The following is a 16,237-nucleotide window of genomic DNA, read 5'->3' on the forward strand; positions in this document are numbered from 1 at the left end:
TATTTGGATAGTGAAGCTACTTTATATTTCTTCAATAATTTGCAAGATTTCTCTGAGATAGGCATGGAACATAAAAGTCCTATATACCTTGTTAATGGGCAGCAAATTGTTGCAGAAGGAAAAGTGACAGTTAACTGAAATGTAACCTTGGCACAAATAGAGTGAATGAAGTATATATTCCAGGGACATACTATGTTCCAATTTTGCAAAACAGTTCAATTAGTGTAAAAACAGCCATAAGGCTTGGATGCAGAGTTCTTTTCAGAAGGAACCATTGCTTTACAGATGTTCCTCACCAACTGCAGGTTTCCCAGTCATGGATTTGAGTATCCATGACTAGGAAATTGTGGCAGGTCTCACCAACTGTGACCAGAGTATCTGCAGTTTGGCAAGATTTTTTTTTAAATTGGGGGAGGGGGATTTTGGGGGTCAGGGGGTCGTTTTCAGGGGGTCAGGGGGTGTTTTTTCTGTTTTTTCTGGTCTTTTTCTGACCACAATTCCCCTAACTCCCTGTTTCCCATTGGTTTTAATGCCTTGTCCACCACGAATTTGCCAACCATGGGGTTTTCCATGAGGTTTTCCTTGCAGTTGGCAAGGGATGACTGTATTTTCAAAGAGGAAAACATTTGATGAAAGGCATTTTGAAAGATGATCAACTGTGTGAAATAGACTGGAAAAGAGAGCAAGCTAATGTTGCAAGTGAGTGTGCACACAAAGATTACATGAGTTTGTGGCATCGCCAATTTGGGCATCCAAGCAAGGAGTGCATTTCAAAAACAGTAAAAGAACAATTTGCAAGAAACCTACAAGTTAAACCATGCAAATCTGGTCAAATGCACTGAATGTGTTAAAGCAAACGCAACAAGAAGCACATATTCATCAACCACAGAAAGGCAACCCTGTGAAGTCTTAGATTTGATTCACATTGATATTTGTGGGACCTTTCCAGTAAAGGCACCAGGAAAGAATATCTATTTTCTGACTTTCATACATGATTTTGCTCACTATATAGACGATTTCTCATCTACTATATCATCTGCTATATTCTCATCACCATAGATGATTTCTCTCACTTATCTACAGAGAGAAAAATGAGGTGTTGCCAAAACTTAAAGAACATGTGGCTAGAGTAAGAACAAGTCTGGAAGAGAATCTAAGACTTTGTGCACTGATAATGGTGGGGAATGTACTGGGAAGGATATTGAGCAATACTTAAAAGAACAAGGAATTAAGCATGAATTAAACCTGCTCTAAACTCCCACATGCAGCTTCCTGCTGTGATGGCAGTCCCCTCAACAACCCACACATGGCACCAGCATGCACTTGGCCTCCGTGCATTCATGGATGCCATTTGCATGGTCAGCGGAGGCCATGTGCATGCTGGTGCCATGCTTGGGTTGTTGTGAGGAGCGCCATAGCAACAGGAAACTGCATGGGGCAGTAGAGAGCAGGTAAGGACCTGCTGTACTCCTTTTTAAAGGGCCCGCTCCTGGCTCCTGCCATCCCCCATCTTGCATGCAAAGCAAGTGCTCTGCCCTGAGTTATGAATCCTTCATACCACCGCCAATCAGTTTGGGACAGTGGGAGTGGCAGCCAGGAAAGTATCTCTGCTCCCAGAATGTAAACTGCATTTATTAGCATAATACATGATGATAACACCATGCTACACAATCATTTTTAATGCTGGACCCTTCCTTCTTTTAACCATAATAAGGATCAATGCTGAGCTATCACGGCTACATGCGATGCAATTCTAAGCTTATGTTACTTAGAAGTTAGTCCCACCGAGTTCAATGAGACTTACTCCCTAGTAAGAGGGAGAGAATCTATCTATGTAGTCACTAAGAGTTGACACCGACTTGACAGCACTTAATCAATCAATCACCCAATTCTTTTCACCCAAGCTTTCTCAGCTTCCTAAATTGTGGGGGGTTTAATTTCTGGTTTATTTTAAAATTCAAAACCCGATTTCGGGGTTTTTAATCACTGTAATTGTTTAATTGTTGTTTTAAGATGTTTTTAAATTGTTAATTGTTATATTGTTTTTTAATTTGTTTTAGCTTTTTACTGTTTTAGTGGTGTGTTTTAATTGTAAACCACCCTGACCCATTTTGGAAAGGCGGTATACAAATCAAATCATATTAAATCAATCAGTAAATAAAGAGGGATATATATGTTGCTGCAGCAGCCATCTTGGAAGAGGCATCTCCTCTTATGTGAGTGAAAAGGGGAAATGCATCTTCTAAGATGGAAATTACCATCTTCAGGTTGTATAAAGACTCATATTACAAAGAATTAACAATTAGGCAGGGGTATCTTTTTAGACAATTGATAAATTAAAGGTTGAAGCCCTAATCAAAACTCAATAAAAGCAGCCCACTTGAAGCTCACTTTGACTGTTGTTAGTCTCCAGGCTTACTGGAGCACAAATCTAGCATTGTTTTAATGTAGCAACTGCAGTGGCAGATGTCTGAAGGCAAATGCAATAGCTTCCCTCATCTTGTAGTTCCTCCTCTGCTCAGCTGCATCAAGAAGCCATCATGTCTAGAATGTCTTGTTAAATGATCAATTCAGCTTTATCATTAAACAACTTGGATTTTTTCCCACTCTGGAGTATCTATGGCAGAAACTTCCTCACTATGAAAAGAATCCACATGGTCCTTTTAGATAATTTTTTTCCACACTAATTAAACGGGGGGGAAATTGGTGGTAATTGCACTCCCTCATTACTGGCAACGCGCCATGGGTGAATCATAGAATGACAGATTTTCTACTAGCTAGTCTGTGTAGCATATTTTGTGAGTGGCATTTACAAAAAATGGTTTAAAAGAACCCTCAAATAAATCTAAGTAAAAACAATATCTGTGTCAGATAAGTGAAATCGGTGCTGTTATCTTTAGAGAGAGTTGTAATTATTTGTCACTACAAGAAAAGGAGAAGGCCAAGAAACTGGCTTTCATGCCTCCCTACGTAGTTGCACTTCAGTTCCAATTCTCATTCTCATAGCCACACTTCAAACAAAATGCATTAGCACTTCTGCCACCATTTCCCCCTTTTCACACCATTTAGGGTGTGAAAGCAAGGCTGAGGTTGACAATGGAGCCTAACCTCCAGTTTTATTCAAACACAACATAGACTATCAGAGCTAATTCAAAAACCTTCACATGTGTGAGCCCTGTTGGAGTTTAGCCCCCTCCCCACCCTGCCTTGGTTTTGCATTTACAGAAAACACAGTCTGGTGGTTATACAATATGAGATCACGTATCTTTCTGAAGCAAAGCAAAGCACAGAAAAATGGAGCTAGTTAAAATTCTGCTACTATTCACAGGAAAATGAGACTCTATTGTGCGTGATTCTATGCCCCCACGTGCGATTTCGTTAAAACAAATTTACATCCTTATATCCTCAAGACTTTTATTCATAAAAGGTCCTTTGATGGTTAACGATATACAGTTTGGTATTTCATAGTTTATTGTTGTTTCTAATTCTCTGGAAGCAAACAAAGTGGGATGGAAGAATGGCGACTTGTGGTATCCACTTTTCACTCATTTCATTTCAAGCAATATTTAAGGCAAGGCTCACATATGTTAATTACATTTCTGCCTCAAAATAAGGTTACCACTGGATTCTGGAAATAAATGCAATGTGGCATCTTAGGGGAGAATTCCTGGAGGAACTTACTGGAGGCTTGGGAAAGCTCCCTTCCCGTGCTGGCCTTAAGGATGCTTCTAGCATTCTTGTAGTCTGCATTTCCCCCTGGATTTTGGAGTTCTGAATTACCTGATCTTGTTTCTAAAATGGAACCGAAGTATTAGAAATCTTCCATTGTTCCATTTTTCATTTCTGTATGTTGTACAAAAGGTTGTACGTGTGCAGTTCTGCAGCTTCTAGTTCCTTTGGATTGTTGAGGTTTTATTTTTTTAGCCTGCTGCAGGAGCACACATACACAATGTTAAAATACTGCACAAAACTTGATGTGATTTTGCAGAAAGTGATGGACTAGGACCAGAAAGACTAGGGTTCAAATCCCTGTCCAGACATTAATCTCACGGGGTGACTCTGGGCCAGTCTGCACCCTGACCTACCTCACAGGGTTGTAGTGAGATAAAAATAACCATGTACATTGCACTTACTTCCTTGGAGGAACTGTGGAATATAAATATTTTAAAAAAATTAAAATATAAAAAACAAAAATCAAGCAAACATGTGGGGGGGTTGTGCACTTTCTGGGATAGTGTTTTATCAATGTGTATGTTGATAATATAGAGAGCAGGAAAAAAGATGGAAATGGACCAAGCTGAAACAAATTGTGCAAATTAATTTTAGGAACTGCCCTAATTCAAATGGAATCCAGAAAGAGTGGGATGCAGAGAGGAATGAACAGAATGAGGGAAATCTGCAGGCGGAGCCACCATTGACTGAACGGGTTCAAAGAACTTGGGCCGCCAATGAAAAAGGCTGCTGAAAGCCCCTGTGTGTGTGATGTCACGTGCATGGGGGTGTGGCCTCGAGTGCTGGAGGTTCCCGAGCGAGCTCTCCCCCAGTCATTTCAGGCAGCACTTGCTGCCTGACAGCATTAATTCCCCTTTCTCTCCCTCACTGGAGGGAGAGAAAGGGGAATAAATGTGTCAGGCAGCAAATGCTGCCTGAAATGACAAGGGGAGACCTTGCTTGGGCTCTCTGGAGCCCGAGCCACACACCCCGTGCGCATGACATCACACGCATGGGGCGTCACTGGAGGGGCTGCCGGGTGGGGCCGAACACATGCCACCATTCGGCTGGCTCTGCCCCTGGGGAAATCTACTCATCCTAGTGAGGCTCATTCTGGGACACCGTCCGTGTCCTTCCACTCATCTTTAGCAATAGTAGTGACAACAGCCAGACTAGGCCGAAGCCTGAAAACAATGGAGATTGATTTCATCAACATATCAGTTTGCACTGTTACCACATCCTGGTAAGATGGAAGGCTTGAACCTGAATGTTATAGAGTGCAGTGGCACTCACGGTTACAGTTTTAAAAGCAGGGAGGAAGTCCCTCCAGGGTACTGTCACTCTACTGCCTCCAGTCAGGTTACAGAACTGTTTGTGTGAAGGGGGAAGCGTCATGGCCGGGGTGGCTGGCATTTCTGTGAGCAGCAGCCTTGGGCGACTCAGGTGCCACTTATGGAAGCACCAGCCATCATGGTTATGGTGCTTCCCCCTTCACACAAACAGTGCCATAACCGTGAGCAGCTGACTGGTGAGCAACAATGCTGGGGTAGAACTACCTCCCCACTTTACAAGCTGTAACTGTGAGCTCTGCTGTGCTTTATAATGTCTGAGTGGGGCTACTGCCTTCCTCTTCACTAGCAGAGGTGAAGGCCAGGCCTCTTTGGGCCTAAGCCTGATAGCTTAGCACAGACTGATGGCAGCCCATCGAGGTGAGTAGAGCCCATCGGGATGAGTGGAGAGGGGTAGATCTGACAGTGTTCAAGTATAATTGAGACGATGGATTAATTCATCCACACGCATGGGGTGTGTGGCAGAAATGCACAACAGGCACACAGGGGTGAGATGAGAATCTCTGCTCTCTGTTTGCAGACCACTGCACTGTGTTCCAGTCATTTCTTCTGACTTCCCAGATGCAACGCAAAGTACATGATGGTTGTTGAGATGCTGTACAGAATGGAAGCACATAGGCAGGAGAGCTGGTCTTGTGGTAGCAAGTGTGAATTGTCCCCTTTGCTAAGCAGGGTCCACCCCTGGTTTGCATTTGAATGAGAGACTACATGTGAGCACTGTAAGATATTCCCCTTATGGGGCTGCTCTGGGGAAAGCACCTGCATGCTTGCATGCAGAAGGTTCCACATTCCCTCCCTGGCAGATAAGGCTGAGAGAGATTCCTGCCTGCAACCTTGGAGAAGCATCTGCCAGTCTGTGTACTGAGCAAGATGGACCAATGGTCTGACTCGGTAGGAGGCAGATTGCTATGTCCATATGTTCCTAGTGTTGCATTTATTTGGCTTGGTTCGCTTGCAATGGGTGGTTCATATAAAACAACTCCCTGCACATAAGAAATAAGTATGTCAGAAAGAAAGCTAGGCTAGAATCTCATCACCCTGATGTGCTAGCTTTTGGTGGGTAGTTAGCTTTTGATGTTGGATGCATTCAAACGTGTGATTCCCCAACTGCATTCTGAAGAAGCACATTCCAAGAGGGCCATATCAAATGATCCCCCCCCCCCCCGAGTATGTGTTGTCTCCTGTCCAACCGACAAGGCATCATCTACAAATATGAATATGACAAATATTTATATACCGCTTTTCAACAGAAGTTCCCAAAGCGTTTTACATGGATATAAACAAACAGATAAATAAAATGGCTCCCTGTCCCCAAAGGACTCACAATCTAAAATGGAAACATAAGATAGACACCAGCAACAGCCACTGGAGGGCTGCTGTGCTGGGGATGGACAGGGCCAGTTGCTCTTCCCCTGCTAAATAAAGAGAATCACCACTTTTAAAAGGTGCCTCTTTGCTCAGTTAGCAGGGGCTAGTATCAGTATTGACTACTAATGGATAGTAACCAATCTAGCTTCGCAGAGGCATATCTAGGGAAAATAGCGCCTAGGGCAAGCACTGAAATTGCGCCCCTTGTCCATACATCCAACACCCATCTTTCAGATAACTTTACCATAATATCAGCTGAAAAATACAAGTCAAGCTCGTTAATCTTTTAATTTTTCAAAAACAATTTAGAAAACTGCAAATTTCAATACGCTGGGGCTCATGAAATACCCAAATACTATGTGGAGGTATACTTGGAAAACTAATGTCTAATTCTCTACTATGCATTGTAGCATCACTATTACATAAGTTTTTAAAAGAAATGGAGAATTTGACTTTTCCCTATTTACTCTGAAAATAATTAAAAGATATGCAGAGTAAACTGTGTCACTGCTTGGAATATATTCTAGTATTTCAGAAAGACAGTTAAAATGAGAGAAAGAGAGCAAGAAACTCCCAGTGGGCCTTAATACTAAGGCTAATTAATACTAATTTCACACTGATTTAAGACAAACTCACCATTAATAGCCATCACATTTAACTCACTTATAACAAGAACCAAAGAGCAAATGAATACAATCCTAGCTCATAAGCTTCAGCTCATTATTCACAAGCCCTGATTCTCTGTACATAGTGCCAAACTGAATATGTGTACAGTGACTTATATTATATTAATTTAAAAAAAACAACAAAAAACCTGTAGCCCCTAAAGGCTGTGGGGTGGGGCTGCAAAGGTTCCCGGCTCCCCTCGCTGGCCTCTAGGACTTTGCAGGGATCATTTGAGCATGTGTGGTGGCCATTTATATATATATATATATATATATATATATATATATATATTTATATTTATATATATATATATATATATATAGCCGCTGAAAACAAAATGGCTTCCACACATGTTCAAATGGCCTCTGCGAGGCCTGGCATGGGGGCCTCACAGAGGCCATTTGAGCATGCACAGTGGCCATTTTGTTTTCAGTGGCCATTTTTTTAAAAAAATTAATTTTAAAAAATGGCGCCCCCTTCAGGTGGCGTCCGGGGCATGTGCCCTGCCTGCCCTACCCCTAGATATGCCCCTGTAGCTTAGTATTGTCCAGACTGATCTATGATACCTACATTCCATATCATTCTCATGGCCCAGGCCAGGTCATCTAGATCAAGGATTCTCAACGTTGGGTCCCCAGATGTTATTGTACTTCAACTCCCATAATCCCCAACCAAAGGCCACTAGGGCTGGTGATTATGGGAGTTGAAATCCAATAACATCTGGAGACCCAATGTTGAGAATCCCTGATCTAGATTATACTGCACAACAAGCAGAGAAGAGGAGAGAGCTGTGTGTAAAAGGTTCCTGAAATGCTATATTTCAAACATATAATTATCTACCCTTTTGCATGTACCTGCTGAGGTGGGAATCATGGCTTTAGCAGGTACTGTAGATCTGCTGGCTTGACAACTCTCACAGAAGCAGAACAAAATGGAAACAGATGGTGTGGAGGATTTTTTCTTTTAAAGATTTTAACAGTTCTAGGCATGTATTCTGCTAACAATTAAGGCACAATTCTTGTAATGCATCTGACCACTGTATCTTTTTTGCTTTCAGAGGTGCATATCAATTTATTCAATTAGTTTTCAGGCCATGTCAATGTACATGCTCAATTTAAAATACAGTGCTTGAATTACATAATCATGTAATAAAATATCCAGAGTTAGTATTTACAATAAACAAGAAGAATAAAAACAGAAATATAATACAGCACACAGATAAAACAGCCACCTAATGGACCAGCAGGGAAATGATTTGCCTAGCAAGCATGAGGTTGCCAGTTTGAATCTCCGTTGGTATGTTTCCCAGACTAAGGGGAAACACCTATATCGGGCAGCAGCGATATAGGAAGATGCTGAAAGGCATCATCTCATAATGTGCAGGAGGAGGCAATAGTAACCCCCTTCTGTATTGTACCAAAAGAAAACCACAGGGCTCTGTGGTCGCCAGGAGTCAAAACCACCTCAATGGCACACTTTACCTTTACACAGGTAACACACAGTGCCACTAAAATCTTCTCACTAACTAAACACAACAGATAACTTATGCAATTATTATTACACACATTTTTGGTTAATAAAAATCTTCAGCCATTGTCAATCATTTATTTCCCCATTTTCCCTAATTATAGAGGCTTTAAACACACACAAAAAGCTACATTATGAGTCACATATTATCTCCTTGTAATAAAAATGACTCTCCAAACTATTTTAACAAAATTTCTGGATGATTTCTAGTACTGACATAAAGCTGACATTCTAAGGCATAATGTAATGTCTTTGAAATCAAATGGAAAATCAAATAATAATGGGCAAAATCATCCAGTATTACTGCCCCACAAATGTATAATCCATACTGGACAAAATCTCCCCACACGAACCATCATGTTTACCTCCTAAGATAGTGAGGCTATTAGCTGCAGCAGGTCAGGAGTGGGGTAACCTGGGTAGTGAGGCTCATTATATCAATAAATAGGTCATTTCCAGAGTAAGGGTATGGCACTTACATCTAAACACTGAAACACACAACTTCTTGCTGCAGAGCAATGTATATTTTGACATTATTGTGTAAAAACTTCAGTAGAGAGTGGAAGCAAATTCTATGACAGTGGTTTGTTCATGTGGTGAGCCCTGTTTCAAATTATGAGTCCCTTGTTCATGAAGAAACAATTTTGACATGGTCAAGTCAGCCTGAAATGCATTTAACTCATTTGTTTTGCAGGGGAAATTTCCTCTTTGAATTCATTGCTGTGCAGGAACACTTGGTAACATCGGGGAGCTGGGGAGCTCTCAAGCCCTTTTCTCACATGGTCAGTCACAAGTGTCCCCATGGAGTAGGGATGTTTGCAAATGAAAGCTGAGAGGTACAAATCATCTCATTAGAATTTTACTACATACAAAAAATGTAAACCAGTCTTTAGTGGAAGACAACTTTGCTTGTTTCCCCACTGTTGACGTTTATGATTAGAGCTTTATTTGAAAGACTGGACTTCCAGCTGAATTGAGGAGGCGCAGTGGCAAAAGGGGTGAGAGCATTCACTTCTTTCATGTTTCTTCATGGCTACTACCTGTGGACTCAAAGTGTAGACTTCCTAGGATCTCAGCTAGAGGCCTGCATTTAAAGCCACTGCTTCACTTTTGAAACCCAAAGCCTCCTGAGACCCAAGTCTCTTTGCCTTATTCCAGGGGTTTTCAAACTTGGGTACTCAGATAGTGTTAGACTACAACTCCCACCATCCCCAGCCACAGCGGGACTAACGTGTGAGAACCTCTGCCTTGTCCACCATAATTGGTCATTGTCCCTATATAAATTTCCCTTTTCTGTCAAGACTTTGGTCTTCCCTTGCAGGAGAATGAAGTAGGAACAAGGTAGAAACGTCCTGAGGTGGTAGAATACCTTTTAAGATTGCAAGCAGGGATCAACAGCTTTGAGATCACTGGTTTAGGTGGTATAGAAATGTGACAAACAAATAAATTTTGGATTGTGCCCTATGTAAAAACAAGCAAACTCCTTGTAACTAGAAACTAGTAAATTTTATTTATTTATTTATTTTACATTTATATCCCGGTCTTCCTCCAAGGAGCCCAGAGCGGTGTACTACATACTTAGACTTCTCCTCGCAACAACCCTGTGAAGTAGGCTAGGCTGAGAGAGAAGTGACTGGCCCAGAGTCACCCAGCTAGTTTTATGGCTGAATGGGGATTTGAACTCAGGTCTCCCCGGTCCTAGTCCAGCACTCTAGCCACTACCCCACACTGGCTCACAGATAGTGAATTGGATCTGATCCTTTCTCTCTGCCTACTTCTCTTCTTGCACCTGTCTTGTCTGTCAGGACAGCCTTTAACACCTGATTGTGTATTTAACCCTCTCAGTCAGGTGCCCTTGGTCAGGTTGGGAAAGGCTTAAACTTGCACCCTCTTCAGTCTCAGACCCTGAAGTGAAACCCAAGGCCTTCCTAATCTGTAACACCTTACAGGTGAAACTCGGAAAATTAGAATATCGTGCAAAAGTCCATTAATTTCAGTAATGCAAATTAAAAGGTGAAACTGATATATGAGACAGACGCATTACATGCAAAGCGAGATAAGTCAAGCCTTAATTTGTTAGAATTGTGATGATCATGGCGTACAGCTCATAAAAACCCCAAATCCACAATCCCAGAAAATTAGAATATTACATGGAACCAAGAAGACAAGGATTGTAGAATAGAACAATATCGGACCTCTGAAAAGTATAAGCATGCATATGTATTCAGTACGTGGTTTGGGCCCCTTTTGCAGCAATTACTGCATCAGTGCGGTGTGGCATGGATGCTATCAGCCTGTGGCACTGATGAGGTGTTATGGAAGACCAGGATGCTTCATTAGCGGCCTTCAGCTCTTCTGCATTGTTTGGTCTCATGTCTCTCATCCTTCTCTTGGCAATGCCCCATAGATTCTCTATGGGGTCAGGTCAGGCGAGTTTGCTGGCCAATCAAGCACAGTACACTGTATACTCCGCTAGCCCGATTTTTGCTGACCGTGAGAACCACCGGGCTCAGCTGTGAGCCCGGTGGTTCTAGAGCAGGTAAGCCGCTCAAGTACCCCTCCCTTTAGCCCGGGTTTGCGGAGCGAGCAGTCTGCAAACCCGGGCTATCTGATTGTGAGTAGCTGTGGCACGGCTCCGAGCCACGGCTACTTGCGAGTAGACCCCCGAGGGGAGGTGAAAAGCCGCCTCCCAGCTCCAGGGGTCTCCCCAGTATGCCCTGCGCACTCGCGCAGAGCATACTGGGGCTTCCAGGGGCTGCGCAGCTCCCCAACACCCACCAGCTCCGTCACGGAGCCGGCCATTGTGTGGGCGGCCGGTCCAGCTGCCCAGGGCTCCCTCCCTGAGCAAACTGCTGAACTGGGTCTCACTGATCATGAGACCCGTTCCATAGTGTTGGTCTTTAATGATGTTTTGAATTTTTTTAAACAAAAACCTACAAAGTCCTATAAATTGCTTGCTTCAGGGAAGAAAAATTACAAAAACTTCTGGAACTGAAGCCCTCCCCACTGACTATAATTCCACCCCATGTGGAGGAATTTGCCCAATGCCTTCAGAATAAAGGGTCAATTTCAACCCCTTTTCACGCCCCTTTTATATTTCCAGAATGGCTTGGGCTAGAGTTCTGAAACTGGGCACCGGTTTAGGACAGGTTAGCAGGAAACTGTGCATTGACCTTGAAGCAGATTGATCAATCTGTAGTTTTTAACTCATTTTTTTTTAACTTTTTTTAAAAAAGTCCTATGTGGCTTGTTTTCATGGTAGAATATGACGAACACTTCTGGAACCGAAGCCCCCCTGCACTTGGACCATCATTCCAGCCGCATGTGAAGGATTATGTCCTTTGCCTTCATAAAAAAGTGCGGCATGCTCCCTGCCCCTTTCCCCAACCCTTTATATTTCCAGAATGGATGGGCTTAGAGTTCTGAAATTGGGCACATATGTGTAGTCTTTCTTTTTCTTTATCCCAAATGTCTGGACCTGTGGATTTGTAGTGAAATGTATGTATGTGAGTGTGTGTGTGGAGAGGATGTTTATTTTGTGGGGGGGGGGCATAAGATCATTAGACCCATGGTCCAAAATTACCTCGCTGCACCTCTGGTACAGTCCACTCGACCACCTCAGAATTCTACCACCTCATTTTGCTGAATGTGTAGACCACAGGCTGTACCTTGGTTTATGGCAGGATGGAAGGCATAGAAACATTTACTGAGTTAAGAGCATTTAGGAACATAAATCCATGCAGTTGCTGAGGCATAACTCACCACTGCCTAGGGGATGCAACACAATTTTTAATTTATTTTTTGTTAATGAACACACATTTAATATGCTGGTGCAGTTTACAAGTGGCAGTGCTCATTTTCACTTCCCATTCTTTGTTTAATACCTACTTTTAAGAGTTATTTTACTGAGCTCCAGGCATCCATGTATGAAACACACATGCACACGCGCACGCAAATATTAAAAATAGGACCGCTGACAAATGTGGAAGTATTTATCTGGTTCAGTGCAAGGTAACTTGGAAGAAGGCTGTTTTATTACCTAGATGTAATTTCAAGGTTGTCATGATAACTATGAAAATCTTATTCTAGGCCACAGCAAATAGGGACAATAAATGTCAAGCAACCTATTGACATAAATTACTGCAGTTCTGCAGAAATTTGCAGCAAATATGTGCATTTTGAACTGCTGGATGTGTCAGTTGTAATACTGAGATGAACTTCTTTGAAAACATGTGAATGCCCTTGAACCCAGAAGCTGGTCTATAGGTTACCACCACAGCATGTAACCATCAAGACTTTCTGTCCCTTTGAAAAGAACAGCACAGAAAAAGTCAATGTTTGATGTTGTTCACCGCATGTATATGCATAGGAAAAAACATCAATAGGGAAGCTATCTCGGATGACATTACAAAGTCTATCAGGCCTCCTGCTTCAGTACATATAAACTGGTCACCAGCTGCGATCTAGAGGTGGGGGAGAAACATTTCCCTGGCAGTATAGCATAGTCTTTATGCCTTCCTCTGAAGCTTCCGCATTGATCAGTGACAGCATTAAGACTGTAGTTGAGCTGCTTCATCAATTTTTGTCTTGCTTACCAACAACAGAAATCCCTGGGATTTGCCCTTAGAAATATTTTGCATTTCCCCACTATACCTCGTCTCCAGTCCAACAGGCATTGCAGGCTTTTGTAATACTTCAAAACCTGCAAAATCTGTTTGACCAGTGATAACAGTGTGGCAGTAAAAGGGGGGGGGGCAGAGAAGTGGAGGGGAGCACAGGTTTACCACAGACCCTGTGGCTGTTTCACCAACGTCTGAATTGCAGCTGGCTGAAATCCTGCATACATTAAGGCTGCTTCGCTCTCATTTATTTCAATGGGATTTAAGCAGTCTATGTGAAGGATTACAGGCTGTGTGCATTATCTGCACACAGCCAGAGATACAAGTATGCCTTACTTTGGGTTGCTCTCTATTCCGAAAGGTAAGCAGATATTTCTTATCTACTGCTTTGTCTCTGGAGAGCCTTCTATAACTTGAACACTCTCAGCAAGACCTAACTGTTTTTAATCTAATTAACATAGTGTCTGCTGTGGTCTCCTCCTTTGTTCTGAAAAGTAGGAAAGCAGGAAAACCGCCCCCACCCCCTGGCTGCAAGTTAAGCACCATTCCCGCCCCCCCGCCCCCCCCCCCCCCCACACACACCATGACACAGACAGTATTTTGAACATGTGGGTTCTTGAGGGCACAAACAGCAACTGAACTCACAAGAATATAAGAATATTAAAAAAGTATGCAGGCAAATATGCATTAGCGGAAACATTTTAACATGCAACATAACATGTTCCCACCCCACATATTTCTTTCCCCACCCCACCCCTCTCTGTCTGTAAAGCAGAAGTCACACTTGGCTGCCAGGCGCAGGTCCCAGTCACGCTCAGCCCCCTCGAGCAGTGTGGGCCAGTGGCACGGTGACCACGCTACCCGGGGCAGTCTAAAGAGGATTGTGGGGGTGGGGGTGGGGTGGAGGCCCACCTGGAACTCCAGGGGTAAGAGTGCCTCTGGCCCCCTGCAGTGCAACTGAAGAAGCGCTCTGCATAATTTAAAAGCTTGCTTTCAATCTGTTTAAAGCCTAATAGGCCCAAGAAAATGAATTATATTATTTACACTATGGGTCCCCTTCTCTTCTTGCACTTGAGGCATAGGAGAAGCCCAAAGCAGCTTAGCTCCTTCCCAGGCTGCTCAGGTAAATGCAAGAAGTAAATGCAACCCCTGCTAACATGGCAAAGAGATACCTTTTAACGTGGCGATTCTCTTTATTGAGCAGGGGGAGAGTAACTGGTCCTCTCCACCCCTACCACACTACCTCCAGTGACTGCTGCTGGTGTCTATCTTCTGTTACTTTTTAGACTGTGAGCCCTTTGGGGACAGGGAGCCATCTTATCTTGTTTATTATTTCTCTGTGTGAACCACCTTGAGCCATTTTTGGAAGGGTGGTATAGAAATTGAATGAATTAATTAATTAAGAAGTCCTGAGGGGCAGAGGAGGAGCTCACAGTCATATTCAGTAACGCTGACATGAGCCCCACATCCACGTCACCCCAGTTTCTTGTCCCATGTGCTAATAAACATACAGTTTCGCCACCTGACATCATGGCCTCTTCCGACCTCAGGGTGGCCCAGGGTGAGGTGTGGCCATCGCCTCAGGCACCAGATTACTGGGGCACCAGCAAGGTGGCAAGAAGCCGCCCCCCTCCAGTCAGAGAGATCCTTCCCAACTACTAAATGAGGGAGGAAGGAAAGTCCTCTCATCCTGCTGCTGCTCCCACTTCATTTCCCCCCTCACAGAAAATCAAATTTCGGGAGTGCCCATAGCTCTGGAACTAGCTAGTAACAACCATCTACTGCATGGTTTATTAGTATGACTGAACTTACAATCCACATGGACCATGGGTGTCAGATATGCTTGTCTGGCTGCATTAGAACTCTAAAATACAATAGGCAAGTGCCCTTGGCTTGTCTATAGTATTTGGGATATTATTTTAAATAGTATTTATAATAGTATTTATTAATGGAGCCAGCATGGTATAGTGGTTAGAGTGCTGGACTAGGACCAGGGAGACCTGAGTTCAAATCCCCATTCAGCCATGAGACTTGTTGGGTGACTCTGGGCCAGTCACTTCTCTCTCAGCCTAACCTACTTCACAGGGTTGTTGTGAGGAGAAATTTAAGTATGTAGTACATCACTCTGGGCTCCTTGGAGGAAAAGCAGGATATAAAATGTAAATAATAATAATAATGCTATTTATATTAATAAATAGTATTTATTATTGTATTTGGGATATTAATATATAATATATATAATGTATTTAATGTATTATTAATTTAATTATTAATGTATAATATATAATGTATTTGGGGCTTTTAATTACTGGAATTGTTTAATTGCTGTTTTAAAATGTTTTTGAATTATTGATCGTTGTTATATTGTTTTTAATTTGTTTTAGCTTTTTATTGTTTTAGTGGTTTGTTTTAATTGTAAACCGCCCTGAGCCATTTTGGAAGGGCGGTATATAAATCAAATAAATAAATAAATAAATAAATATAAAATATCTGGAATATTATTTATTAGATAGTTTAAAAAAAAAAAAAACAACCTGCTGGTTTAAGACCAGAGTTAAGGCTATCTCATTTTGGCTCAAGCTCCATGAAGCCGGGAAACTAGAACCTAAGGTTGATGCCTTAAGAGATGTGCCACATGATCAATAATGATATTGTGCAATGCCCTAATTATGCTCGCTTTCAACCAGCCCCCCCCCCCATGCACCCACACTTCTCCTTGGTCTTTAAGGCCAAACTGAAAATGGGGAGGATGGAGTGTATGGCACCAGTAAAAGATCCCCCACGGAGTCCATGTGAGTGCATCAAAGGCAAGTTTTCAGCAAGTGCGATTTGTGACATTGTACATCATTACTGAACATGTGGCACACCTGTTAAGGCCTCAGCCTTAGATTCCAATTTCCCAGCTTGTGAAAAGGAAATTTACCATTACAGTGTTGGCAATCCAGTACCTTCCAATGTCACATTTAGTGTTGATTCTAATGAACACTGTATAATATA

The sequence above is a fragment of the Hemicordylus capensis genome, chromosome 5, assembly GCF_027244095.1.
Source record: "Hemicordylus capensis ecotype Gifberg chromosome 5, rHemCap1.1.pri, whole genome shotgun sequence".
Lineage (NCBI taxonomy): Eukaryota > Metazoa > Chordata > Lepidosauria > Squamata > Cordylidae > Hemicordylus > Hemicordylus capensis.